The sequence below is a fragment of the Podarcis filfolensis genome (assembly GCF_964270895.1).
Source record: "Podarcis filfolensis genome assembly, chromosome: 4".
NCBI lineage: Eukaryota > Metazoa > Chordata > Lepidosauria > Squamata > Lacertidae > Podarcis > Podarcis filfolensis.
In genome coordinates, this window is record NC_139607.1 from 68,330,501 (window position 1) to 68,343,073 (window position 12,573).

The window sequence follows — 12,573 nt, forward strand, 5'->3', positions numbered from 1 at the left end:
TTTTGGTTTGTTGTTGATCTTAATTTTTTCAAATGTATTTTGTGGTTTTTATATTGTCGTTTTATGTTGTGAACTGCCCTGAGATCTATGAATGAAAGGTGGTATACAAATTTGGAAAATAAAACTAAGAAATCAAATTAATAACAAACTATAAAATTCATATGTGGCATAAAGATTCTAGCCTAGCCTCTTCTGACATCTAGCTTCCTTTGTGCAGGACCTCCTCCACCCAGTATGGAAGCATTCAGACCCTGTAGTCTGAAGTAGTAGACTCTAGAAACAGTTACAGCAAACGATCTGCTGTTTGTCTAGCCCAGGCCTAAGCAATCCTTTGGCATGTGGTGCTAGCCTTGAAGCAGTGGTGGCTGCTGCCTATTGGGTGGACAGGAGACCAACAGTAGGTGAAGCCAGAGCCAATGACAGGCAGACCTACCCTCTGATTGGTTGTAATAAGGTGGGCAGGTGGGGGTTGGCTGAGATCAAAGCGAGGTTGGTGGGGAAGTGCTTTGCAGGGCCAGCAAATCCTCTGGCTCTTTGTTTGCCTATTTATAATTTTAAGCTTAATGGTGACTTTTTTACAACATCTTTCTTTACTATGTTGTAGGACGTAGGTAGAAATATAGATACATAAAAGAACGCAAATTTCTCACTGCATCTTTCTGTTTGTTCACTAAAAGAAGGTAGATTTCCCAGGGGGCACTGAGTATTTTTTCCCCCCTGAAAAGGGGGCGGTAGGCCAAATAAGAGATAGAATCCTGATCCCTCCTGGTGTGCAGGGCGTGTGGGCTCCCAAGTGGCCATTTTCAGCAGCCATTTTTAAAGCTAATGCAAGATGTTGATTCTAGCAGAATGATCTATATGTTGATGAAATGATGGAAGTTGGTGGTGGAAAACAGGAAAACGGTGGAGGATTTGCAGCAAGGTAAATCGAGGGAGGAAGTGAGAGCTGGACCATAAAGAAGGCTGGTTGCCGAAGAATTGATGCTTTTGAATTATGGTGCTGGAGGAGACTCTTGAGAGTCCCATGGACTGCAAGAAGATCAAACCTATCCATTCTTAAAGAAATCAGCCCTGAGTGCTCCCTAGAAGGACAGATTGTGAAGCTGAGGCTCCAATACTTTGGCCACCTCACGAGAAGAGAAGACTCCCTGGAAAAGACCCTGATGTTGGGAAAGATGGAGGGCACAAGGAGAAGGGGACGACAGAGGATGAGATGGTTGGACAGTGTTCTTGAAGCTACAAACATGAGTCTGACCAAACTGCAGGAGGCAGTGGAAGACAGGAGTGCCTGGGGTGCTCTGGTCCATGGGGTCACGAAGAGTCGGACACGACTAAACAACAACAACAAATCGAGGGATAGCCAACATAGTGCTCTCTGGATGTTGCTGGGCTCAGCCCCAGCCAGCATGGCCACTGGTGAGGATGAGGGGAGTTCTGGTCTATAAACATTTGGAGGGCACCATTTTGGCTTCCGAAGGATAAATTCATGAATCGCCCATTGAAGGGACCTGCCTGTGTTATGTTAATTATGTAGCTTGCAGCCAGGTCAGGGGATAAAAAAAAAGAAAGATCCTAGATGTGGGAGAGATTTTCATCAGGAGGGCAACATGCAGAGATGAGAGACTTAAGCCTTCCTTCACTATTTGCCCTCACACTACATTTAGAGACGGCAGGGGAAATCCTTCCATTGGTGCTAAGGGGAGCTCCCCCCACCCCAATAATTGAATTGCGACCTATTTGTGTAATTTTCTTTGGGATCACAGCTGAGGGTTTTTTTTAACCCCGTGATCCCAGTGGAAATTGCCTCTTCCCCCATACCTCCACCTGCCCACCTAGGATCGAAAAAGTCTCTGGTTATGGCTACAAGGCAATAAAATAAAATAATCATCAAATAACGTGTAGTTAAGCCCACAGGCATTCAGCTTCTATGTGAATCCGTTTCCTTCTCTGTGTTCTTGTGTCAAACCACAGCTGTGTGATGGGCAAAGGAAAAGCACAGCTCAACTTTTAGGAGGAGGGCGCTTTAAAATGTCATTCGCTACCCAAGTAATTGAAATCTCAGGCGAAAGATTTTGTCACAAAGTACAAGATGTTGCAAGGCTGAGGTCTCTTCCTCCAGAGCCTTGTGGTGAAAGACTGAGCTTTGTAAATTTTATGCTTGCTGCCCAAACTTGATAAACAAATAGTGTTCTTTTTATAAAAGATAAAATTTCCAGAGTGAGGATGCTGTGAATTTTCAGCTACATGGCTAATGGTAACAACTGACTTGTCTTTGCAAAAAGAAACCTGAAACTTCTGGAAACAGGTTTTTCAAGTCAAAAACAAGAGTATACTATTCAGGAGCAGCACTGTTTTTCTAGAAAAATACAGTAGTGCTGGAACTCACCACAAACACCTCCCTCGTTCTCTTAGAATGGCAATGGTGCCCACCTGAGAGGTGCTGGAACTGAGTTCTGGCTGAAAAAAGCCCTATTTAGGAGGGACACAAAGACATAGAGGCCTTAGGCAGGGACGGGGAACCATTTTCAGCTCAGGCGCTTCATTCCCTTCTGGGCAACCCTGAGGGGCCACATGCTGGCAGTAGACTGGGCCACAGGCAAAACTAATGATCAATTTTACCTCAGTACAGTAGGCTTCCTTTTCCACACAGCTTTCTCTTTCCTCCTTCCAGGCAAGCAAGAAGTATTATCAGCATCCAAGGACACAGGCAAATACACTAAGGGAAGGTGCAAAGTAGAAACAAGAGAGGCTTGAGGCACCTCATCCCTACTTTGAGGAAGGATAAAGTCTACTAGTCAGACTGCAATGGCTTGACTGGTGGTACTGAGGATGGGAATCCAAAATTCAGATTTCTTCTCAGTTGGCAAAGCTCGCTATGTCACCACCCAGCTCACACGGCTGCTGAGAGGCTTTTCTGGGCTACTCGGAGAAAAGCTGAGACAAAAATAAAGTCAACATAGCCATCAGTGCTGAAGTTGTTTATCGTATGCAGCTTCCATTATAATCAACCCTCATTGGGGTGAGTAGATTGATGAGGGCTTTGAACCCTGTGCTGTAACCAGCGCCAGCCTGCCCATGAGGTGAGGTGAGGCAGTCACCTCAGGCGGCAAATTCAGCCTCCTCCTCAGCCTCCTCTGTGCTGGGTTGGTGGCAATTATAATGGATACAAGTGAGGCACCACAGCAAATTGTTGCTGGTAAGCATGCATTACCCAAGCCTGTGGCTTGAAGCGGGTGAGGCCTGAGGGAACACCTGTCCTTCTGTGGAAGGATGGCACCCTAGGGTCCCCTCACAAAGGCAAAAGCTTGCCTTCACAAAGAGTTATGGTTCTGTTTTCCTCAGCGGAGCTACTAGTCGACCCATCTTCTTCCCCATCTCTCTCACCACCTCCTAACATCCATCTAGACTTTCTCCTCTCGGCCTCCCTCTTTCTTCTCCTCTCGTTACTTTTTGCTTTTTCTTCCTCTTGAGCATTGACACATCTGTCCCCTTCCCTAGCTCAATTACAGTTCATATAAAAACCTTGGATTTCTCCATCGATTTCTGCAGGCAGCTCTCACGTCCATCCCTGGGGCCATTCAAAAATAACTTCTCAGTGTGAACCAGAAAATGACAATGAGATGGTTCCCTCTATCCATTTTGTTTCCATGTTTCTCTTCCTGTTTTATCCCCGTTTTTGTGAATCCAGTATCACACTCTGTGACATATAATTCAACATACATTTGTCCTGGTGCCATTATGCTCAGTATTTTCTGCCCCTCCTAGACACCGCTATGAAGTTGGGGCAGTTCAGCATAATCACAGGACATGCCATAAGTTTAACATGCACAATATGGAGATGGAAGGGAAAACTAAATGCAGGCCTGCTGTTTTTATGGCAGCCATGTTGGTGGGGGTTTTGTGTGTGTCTGTGTGCCCCCCCCCAGTAATATGCAATTTCTCTCCCCTAATGTGCAATTCCATCCCAGTGGTCACTGGTAAAGAAAAAGTGATTACAGAATCACCTGACCGATATTAAAATAGACCTGTGGTCAACTCTAAATATTATATGATTCTACTCTGTCATGGATGCTTTAGTTGAGATCCTTATATTATATGGGCTTGGGCTAGATGACCCCTAGGGTCCCTTCCAGCTCTACAATTCTGTGATTCTATTACAGTAGACTTTGCTCAAGAAGTCTAAGGAACTCAGTGCAGTTCTGAAATCAGTGCAGTTTTAGATAGTTCAGTCCACTATCTGGATCCAAAATGGATTCCAAACATATCCAAGCATAGATGAAAACCTGCTCCTTGGTCTCAGGAACTATCTGGCAAAATTTGGTCTATATTAAGAGGTGTCCAAAGACAACTTTCCAAAATATATAGTAGATTTGATTTTTACCAAATATTCTAACCCAGGGGGGTCTAATTGGGTCTGCCAGGCCTCCCCATTTGCTCTGTGCCACCACTTCAGTCAAGCCACACCCACCTGCCCGGCACATGACATCATATATGACAGCAGGTATGGAGTGGGTAGAAACCTGGCTGTGCCTGCAAACCCCCAAGCAAAGCATTGTGTATGGCAGCTTAGTAAGACTCTAAACACACTCACTTTTCTTTTGCCATGTTCCTATGTCATATAGAAACAGCAGGGGCCAAACTGGATATAATATTAAATGTCTTTGCATTTAACATGCAGAGTGGTGTGTGTAATTATCAGGATGACAGCAGGCAGGAAAGAGGGGAATTAACTCTTTCCTCTACTGCTGCGGTCCTGATGATAACTCCTCCTCTGATGGTGGTGTCTGTATTGGGAGGAAATCCCTCATTGGCGTCAATGGGGGGCTTCCCCACCACAGATCATAGCAGGTGAGGATATGGTTACCCCCACCACCATCATGCCTGCTAGTCCTGTTAATTATCACCCCCTCCCAGCTGTTATTTTCACTGAAACAAAACAAAACCCAGTATGTTAAATGCAACTATGCATTTAATGTCATATCTAATTTGGTCCTAGGACACATTTAAGCACATTTGAAGCCTGCCAACTCCACTTCCCTTTTTGTTGAAGCGAATGTGCCCTTGCACTCCATTGTTACAAGCCAAGTTCTAATTGGAGACCAATAAGAAATGGCACATTCTACGCACCTAGTGCATTTCAAGTCTGATACCATCTGCCAGCAACGAACAGCATATTTTCAGGAGCCTGTTATATAAAACTTGCTTAGGCTGTAATTAAGACCACAGTAAGCACTTGATTTTGTTTATGAAATATGCAAACAAATGCATTTGTTAACTGCAGTCACTCAATGAGCCAAATACGTATTTAATCAAGAGGCTACAGTCTTCTCTTAGAATATGCACTGCACTTCTGTCTTCTGCATTCTTGCTGATGGGAAAATTATTGCCCCGAGCACAGAAACAAAACCATGGCAGCTGTTTCTAAACTATGTACTTGCTTCACTTTAGCTCTTTGGCTAGAATAGATAGCGTCTGTTCCTTTAACACCAGAAAACTCAGGGGAGCTACAAAAGAAACAAAAACTCCAAACACCCTAATCTGGTAGTTCCTATTATGCAGTATATAGAATGATCTCCAGGGTGAATTAAAAATAATCTTATTTAGTTTTTAAACAATGCGCACATGTGCCATCCAAAGTAAGCACCATCTTAGAAGAGCATTCCCTCTTTGAAAATGGTGCCTGCTGCGACACATTCTGTAAAAACAAAGAATGCCTTTTCCTTCAGTGCTATGGCTTGACTCACATGCACATTTACGCAGATCTGATTAAATTACATTGAAATTAAATTAATTAAATGAAAATGCATGTTGGGTAGTCCATGCAATTCCATTGATCCAAGTGACGGGATGGCATGTGTGAATGAGGGACTCCATACATGAAAATGACTGGGTCAAAGACAGGGGTGGAGTGGGATGTGGGAGCGTATAGAAGAAGAGATGCTCAAGCAGCATCTCATTATTACAAATGTTTATTTGCCTGCAACCCCAAGACCCCTAAAAGAAGTTTCACTCTTCACACATTTCTCACCAAGGACTCACTGAATGTGGTAAGCGAGTGTTGCCAGCCAACCTTCCCACCACCATCGTGGGAGGCGTCCCAGTGGGATGCTTAGGAATGGCTCTCAGTTACACAGACAGCCTAAGAGGTGCAGCCGTACCCTCCACAGAACGCTATTTCCCCCAACAATTCTTATCCAGAGTTTTTCAGAGCCAGCAGAATCAAGGCCACAGGAGCTTTGTTTTTTGAAAGTTCATTCATTCAATGGGATGAACAGGCAGTGGCGTAGCGTGGGTTGTCAACACCCGGGGCAAGGCAAGTAATTTGCGCCCCCTAACCCATGGATTTGCGCCCCCTAACCTGTGGATTTGCGCCCCCTAACCCTAACCCCCAGATGTTGCGCCCGGTGCGGCTGGCCCCCCCTGCACCCCCCACGCTACGCCACTGTGAACAGGACTCTCTTGTGTCGTGATGCAATGTAAGAGCGAAGGCGTATGAATCGCCATGCTGAGAACAATATCCTGGGCACATGCTCCCCATCATTTCTCTTCTTCTTACCATGCATCTTATAAGGCAGGGTGAAAATTAGCTTGATTAGCAGTTAATTACACTGACTCCTTGCTCATGGATGGCAGCCAAGGCAGGAGGAAGCCACATGCTCTTCAGTGCGATTGCTTGAGGCAGACATCTGGGTGCATTTCTCTGAATGTATCTGGACATCACATTGGTGTATGTCACTTTTCCTCCTCTCAGCTTGTGGTGTATTCTAACTTTGCTATCTTAGGCTAATTTTTTAAGCATTGGTTCATTTTAAGCATTTGGCTCCGAACAGGGAACCAGATGATAGGACTTTCTCTGTTCCCCATTTCTACAGTTCTAAGGCTACCTGAGCCTTACATAATTTGCACCTTCCTATTTTTGAGTTCCATGGCAATTTCTGCTGTCACATGATAGATTGTGCAGACATGCACAATCTAAATGCACATTCAGATCCAAATGAGCACACAAGTGTGAATGCTCGACTGCTTCAAATGAGATGCACATTCCAATATGTGTTTCGATGAATCTCTATGTACTAAGGTGTGTGTTGTTTACGTGTATTTTGAGCTGAATCAGGCCTGCTCTCATCCGCCCCCCCCCCAGTCCTTTTTAATACAGTGGTTCCTCGGGTTTAGAACTTAATTCGTTCTGGAGTTCCGTTCTTAACCTGAAACTGTTCTTAACCTGAGGCACCACTTTAACTAATGGGGCCTCCCGCTGCCGCCGCACGATTTCTGTTCTCATCCTGAAGCAAAGTTCTTAACCCAAGATACTATTTCTGGGTTAGCGGAGTCTGTAACCTGAAGCGTCTGTAACCTGAGGTACCACTATACTGTATTTGCCTGTTCTGTAGGTCAGGGCTCTCATTTTTTTGCACTTATGCAACGTGGAGTTTTCTTAGACCCTTGACAAATAATTCCTCCTCCTCCTCCTCCTATTGGTAGCATAATTTATAACAGCATTGAAACTAGCACTCTTTGCCACATTTAACTTTATTTCTTTTCATTATGTCTGCTAATTTCCCCACACATTCTCTATTCCTTCTTTCTAAACTGCAGGTCTCAATTTTATATGAGAGAGAGAAGGCTAGTATAGCTTTCAGTACACATTATTTTAAGCATAAAGATTAAGACCATCTCTCACTGTGCAGAGGTCAAACTGTCAGACGTGCGCAAACTTGCATAATTACATCCATTCACCTTTCATTAATTCAGATATTATGTGACAAAACGTGCTGTCTCGAAGGAAGGATGAACCTTAACACAAGAAGATTCTGAAGTGGCCAAGTCTAACTGATGCTTGGAAATAAATTAGCAGATGTGCAGCACAGTGCTAGCAAATAAATTCAACTGTGTTTCGTGGCTCTTTGTGCCTGTAACCCATTTTTTCCTGAACATCTGAAGGTTTAAAACATTGCTGGGAGAGGGGGGAATGCGCATGAAAGTCCCACACCCCAACATCCCTTGGAACACAATAATTTCTCTGCAGACCTTCATGCATTTAGACCTGAACAGGGGTTCAAAGTGTGTTTGGTTGAGTGTGCTTAGAAACCCTTTGCCTATGCACCCAGAGATACTGGGAGTGAAGCTTATATCTATGCCCATCGCCACATTTTAAATCCTCATGCATTCATGTGAACATGGGTGAATGGGTGAGAAAATCCAAATTTACATGCATGAGCGTGCACACACATATTTTTTTTAAAGAACCTGATGCCAGAAAAAGAGATGGCACTTCTGTTGAGCTCAGGTACTGAAATGTTTGTACTAGGAAGTGAGATTAAAGCGGGCCTAATAGCAAAAGAACATATGAAGGAAAACACCTGCCTGGATGCTGCCTGGCACATTTACATTGGTGGAAGTTCACAGTGTTTTTCGGTTGCAATTCTCACAGTTCCTAGCAATTGGCCATACTGGATGGCTGATTGGAGTTGAGTTCAACCATAACTAGATGCCCACAGGTTTCCCATTTCTGATTACAATACCAAGCTAAGAGCACCAATCTTGAGATAAACTAGCTTTCTATTCCATCCAGCATGGCCAACTGCTAGGAAATATGTGAACAGCATTTGGAGGGCCACATGTTCATCATCCTGGGTCGACAATGACTGGCAGTTTTCCACTGCTTTAGAGAGCACTTTTGCAGTCCAACTTAGAAGGACCAGGGACTGGCATGCAAAGTATGCCCTCTATTTCTGAACTACCTGTACAGCCATTCCCCTTCAAAATGACATGGAAATAAATGACAGCTGCTGATGGCCCTTCAATTTTGAAAGAGCTGAATCTGACTGTGAGGTTAACAATACACTGTTGACACAATATCATACAATGTGATGGAAAAGCTTTTGGTAAACCTTATGCTAAGTCGTCGGGCATAAATCAGAATACTGAACAGAGTGCTCAGACACATTTTTGCTCTTTACAGCCAACTGAATGTCATCATTGATGGTATATTCTTTGCATGGGAAATAAAAATCAGTATTTGAAGCCAATTGAATTTTCCAGCTTTCCAGCATGTTAGTTGAGACATACTGGTTATCGTGCTTCTCTATTGCAAAGTATAAATGAAAAAAGATGCAATGTTTAATCCTGCTAATCTTAATGGTGGTGTTATTTAAAATTCACTGTAAAAAAGAGTGGAGAAGCTAGACGCATTTTTTGTAGTCCTATTCTAAAGATAAGGCTTTGACAACCTATCAAGTGACTACAGTGAAAGGAGCAACAGCAGCGGAGAGTGCTCATATGCTTTTCAGCTGCAACCTGATTATGAGGTTACTAGCAAATATGAAGTGTCTAGGGTGTCACTGATATAGCTGGCTTTCTGAGTGCTGTAGTTAAATCCCTGGTCTAGAACATTCCCTTTATTCTGCTATGGTGATGCAAACCCAATACAGGCAGGGTTGTCCCAACATGGTAATTTGTGTCCCTGCTCACTATATGCTACATTCCAACTGGATGGCAGGGAAGGGGTTCTCTATGGAGGAGATGCTTAATAGCATGGTAGAGAAATGACCCTATGGTTTCCTTGGCTTCAGTACCTATTACTGTACACAAAGTATATATTCAAGAGGAAAACAGGATTTTTGAGAACGTTAAAAAAAGGGGAGGGGGGAAGCCTACCTTTTCAATGTTAGAATCCTATTTACATTGGAATTAATTTCCTCCCAATAATATAAGCATGTAGTAGAAGGAACTAAACCTTGTATTAAGGTTCCAAAGGATTTGTGTGAAGTAGCCACTGGTTTCACCAATTCCTTGTTAAGCTTAGCATTTTTGTAACACGACACTTAATTTAAAATACCATGTTTGCAAACAGAACATGCATTTTTTTAAAAAACAGAGCATTGTTTTGACAGTGAATCAGTCTCTAAGTCTGTCACATATTAAACACCAAGGCCTCTTTCCAGCTAAATTTAGTTGTGATTGTCTTACTCTATCGCAGTGCCGTAGCTACAGGGGTGCTAGCTAGGTTTTTTGCCCTATGTGAAGCCTCCAGAGGGGAGCCACTGAGGCTCCCAGCCTGTATGTATGTGTGTGTGCATGTACACAAATGTGCATGGGGGATGCCAAAGTGAGTCTTTTTCCTGGGTGAAATACAGTCTAGTTTTGCCCCTGCTCTATTGATATCAGCTTGGACTCCAGTGTCCTTCACAAACATGTTGAGCTGTATTGGAAGACATTTGTCTATGAGACTGCAGACTGTGTGTGGATTCTGGAAACACATGGGTAGGGCCAATTGCATGAATCTTTCCTATTATCATTTCTAGTTGACTACTGATCCGGTGGGATAAACTCACTCCATGGGTCCAGATGATATGGTTAGAACACACACACACACACACACACACACACACACACACACAGTAAGAAATGACTCTCATGACTCTCTCTCTGCATGTATACGTAAAGGGAATCATGACACATTCTTTCTGAGTCAGAGCCTACGCCAGTGATGTTGCATATCCAAGATTATAAAAAGCATTAACAGCTATATACTGTGTACCATAGATTTACAGCCAGAGGGTACAATCCCCCAAAATCTAGCTGTCCCTAAATCCCATTGGAGTCACCTGTACATGAAAATTCAAATGATTTCAATTGTTCCTTGATGTACTAGGTACCCATTTTGTGGCCCAACATCACCTAACAATAGAAAATATGCTTCCATCAATTACGGTATTTATAGCCATTCTGTTATGAAATGTAAGAACTTCTCAATATACACCAGAGAGCTGAAAATGCGAACATAAATGTGAACATATCTGAATTATTATTATTTTTATTAAAAATCATTTATTTTATTAAATAATTGCTCCATGTTCAGTATCGCAATGTTCTTTAGCATGGAATACACATGACTTAACATGTGTACTTATAATATATCTGCAGATCCACCTAGGTATAAAGCTTTACTAAGTTACTAAATGCACTACACAAAAGCTAAGAATGCAGTAACTCTATTGTACCACTGGAGGGAATGAGTTTTACAACGCATATTTTACACTGAAACTTCACAAAAAATAAAACCAAGTTCTGGGTTAGAATTTAGTGGAATTATCTGCTAGTAGACTAGGGCAACCAAAAAGAAACATTCAGCAACGGCAAATATGGCCTGATAAATTTAATAAGCAAAGGCTACAGAGCCTCTCTAAGGAGATTATTAGACTTTTAGCACACAAACCTCAGTGATGTGTTGTGCAAGAAAACAATTGTGCCCATTTGAAAGGGAGGAGAGGGGCTTGTGCAAGCCCAGTTCCAGGTAGCTGTGCCCTATATATGAGAAGCCCAATCATGATAAGATGGTCTGGGTCCATGGAGAAAAAAATAGGATATAAATTATAGAAATATATAATTAAATAATGGGAGATATACAATGGGGCATTCCATCTGCACAATGGACTTCTGCTTTCGCAAACAGGGTAATCTACTATACAGGGTTGAGTAACCCTCTGGAGCAGGTGGAGGCTGCTAGAGGAGGGGAAGAAAGGGAATCCCATTGCATCCGCTGGTGCAATGTTGGATCTCATCCACAAATAATGAAAAGGAAAACAAGTTGCTCCATATATGTGGTTTTAAAAGGGCAGATAAAATCTTTATTAAGAAAACACAGTACTGTTGTCCAAAAAACTTACTTAGAAAGGTAATACTTATTCCACCCCACCCCCCACTGTAAGTGGATGATGACTGCTTGACAAGTTACTCATCAGAAAACAATTACTTGGAACAACAGGGTTAAAGACTATCAGCCCATGTTTTACAATCCAGTGTGAACTGAAGCTCTTATTAATCTGTATTCAGAAGAGCACAGTTCAATGCATCTGATTACCACATCACTTGCCTTTCTGGATCAAAGCATCACTATGCAAACTATTGCTTGCAACGCCCAGGAGCCAAGTGTTTTGTAAAAAAATAAAAATAAAATCAGAGACATTGTGGGAGCTCAACAATCAATAATGTTAGAGCACATTTAAGAATAACAAACTGTAATCTTACTGAGGTTTAGCCACAACCAAGAAGCACGGACCTCTCTTATTGCCTTAGTTTGCAGCTGCCTTCTCACTGAAATGTCTTTATGTTTTGATATTTGCTGGTGCTGGTTTTGTATTTAAGCCAGGCAAAGAAAAAGAAAGGAAAGAAAGTATGACAGATTATTTAACCACTCTACAATTTAGCACCCCACCCAAAGAAACAAAATGAGCATGTATAGTGTAGATCATTTTTGTAATCTTTATATAGCTCGTATCAGTAAAGGGAACAATTAATGATCATTTCCCATGATAATAATCTCACACTGTGGACAGAAGATTGCCCACTTGTGCCTGAGGAATTCTACAAGCAAAGAGGCCGTCCCATTACATTCAATGAAAGACAAGCGCTCAGTGCAGCATCCAATACTTCTGCATACAGAGCATTTATCTTCTCATTGAAAAGAAAGTACTTGTGCATGATGTATTTGAAGCTGTTTTTTTTTAAAAAAACCTATCAATTTACAGAGAAAAAAATTACACAAAAGCTACACTCATCAAGTAGCTCTGT

The 12,573-nt window shown here is 42.5% G+C and overlaps 1 protein-coding gene and 1 long non-coding RNA gene across 2 annotated transcripts in view; both read left to right on the forward strand.

Annotated features, from left to right (window-relative positions):
• Window positions 1-12,573, forward strand: part of CD47 (CD47 molecule) — a 232,563-nt gene that overhangs the window by 110,785 nt on the left and 109,205 nt on the right. The gene's annotated exons all lie outside the window — the stretch shown is intronic.
• LOC310761662 lies at window positions 1,353-8,237 on the forward strand. The gene is made up of 2 exons (XR_014547646.1): window positions 1,353-3,019; window positions 7,753-8,237. It is a non-coding gene; the product is annotated as an uncharacterized lncRNA (long non-coding RNA).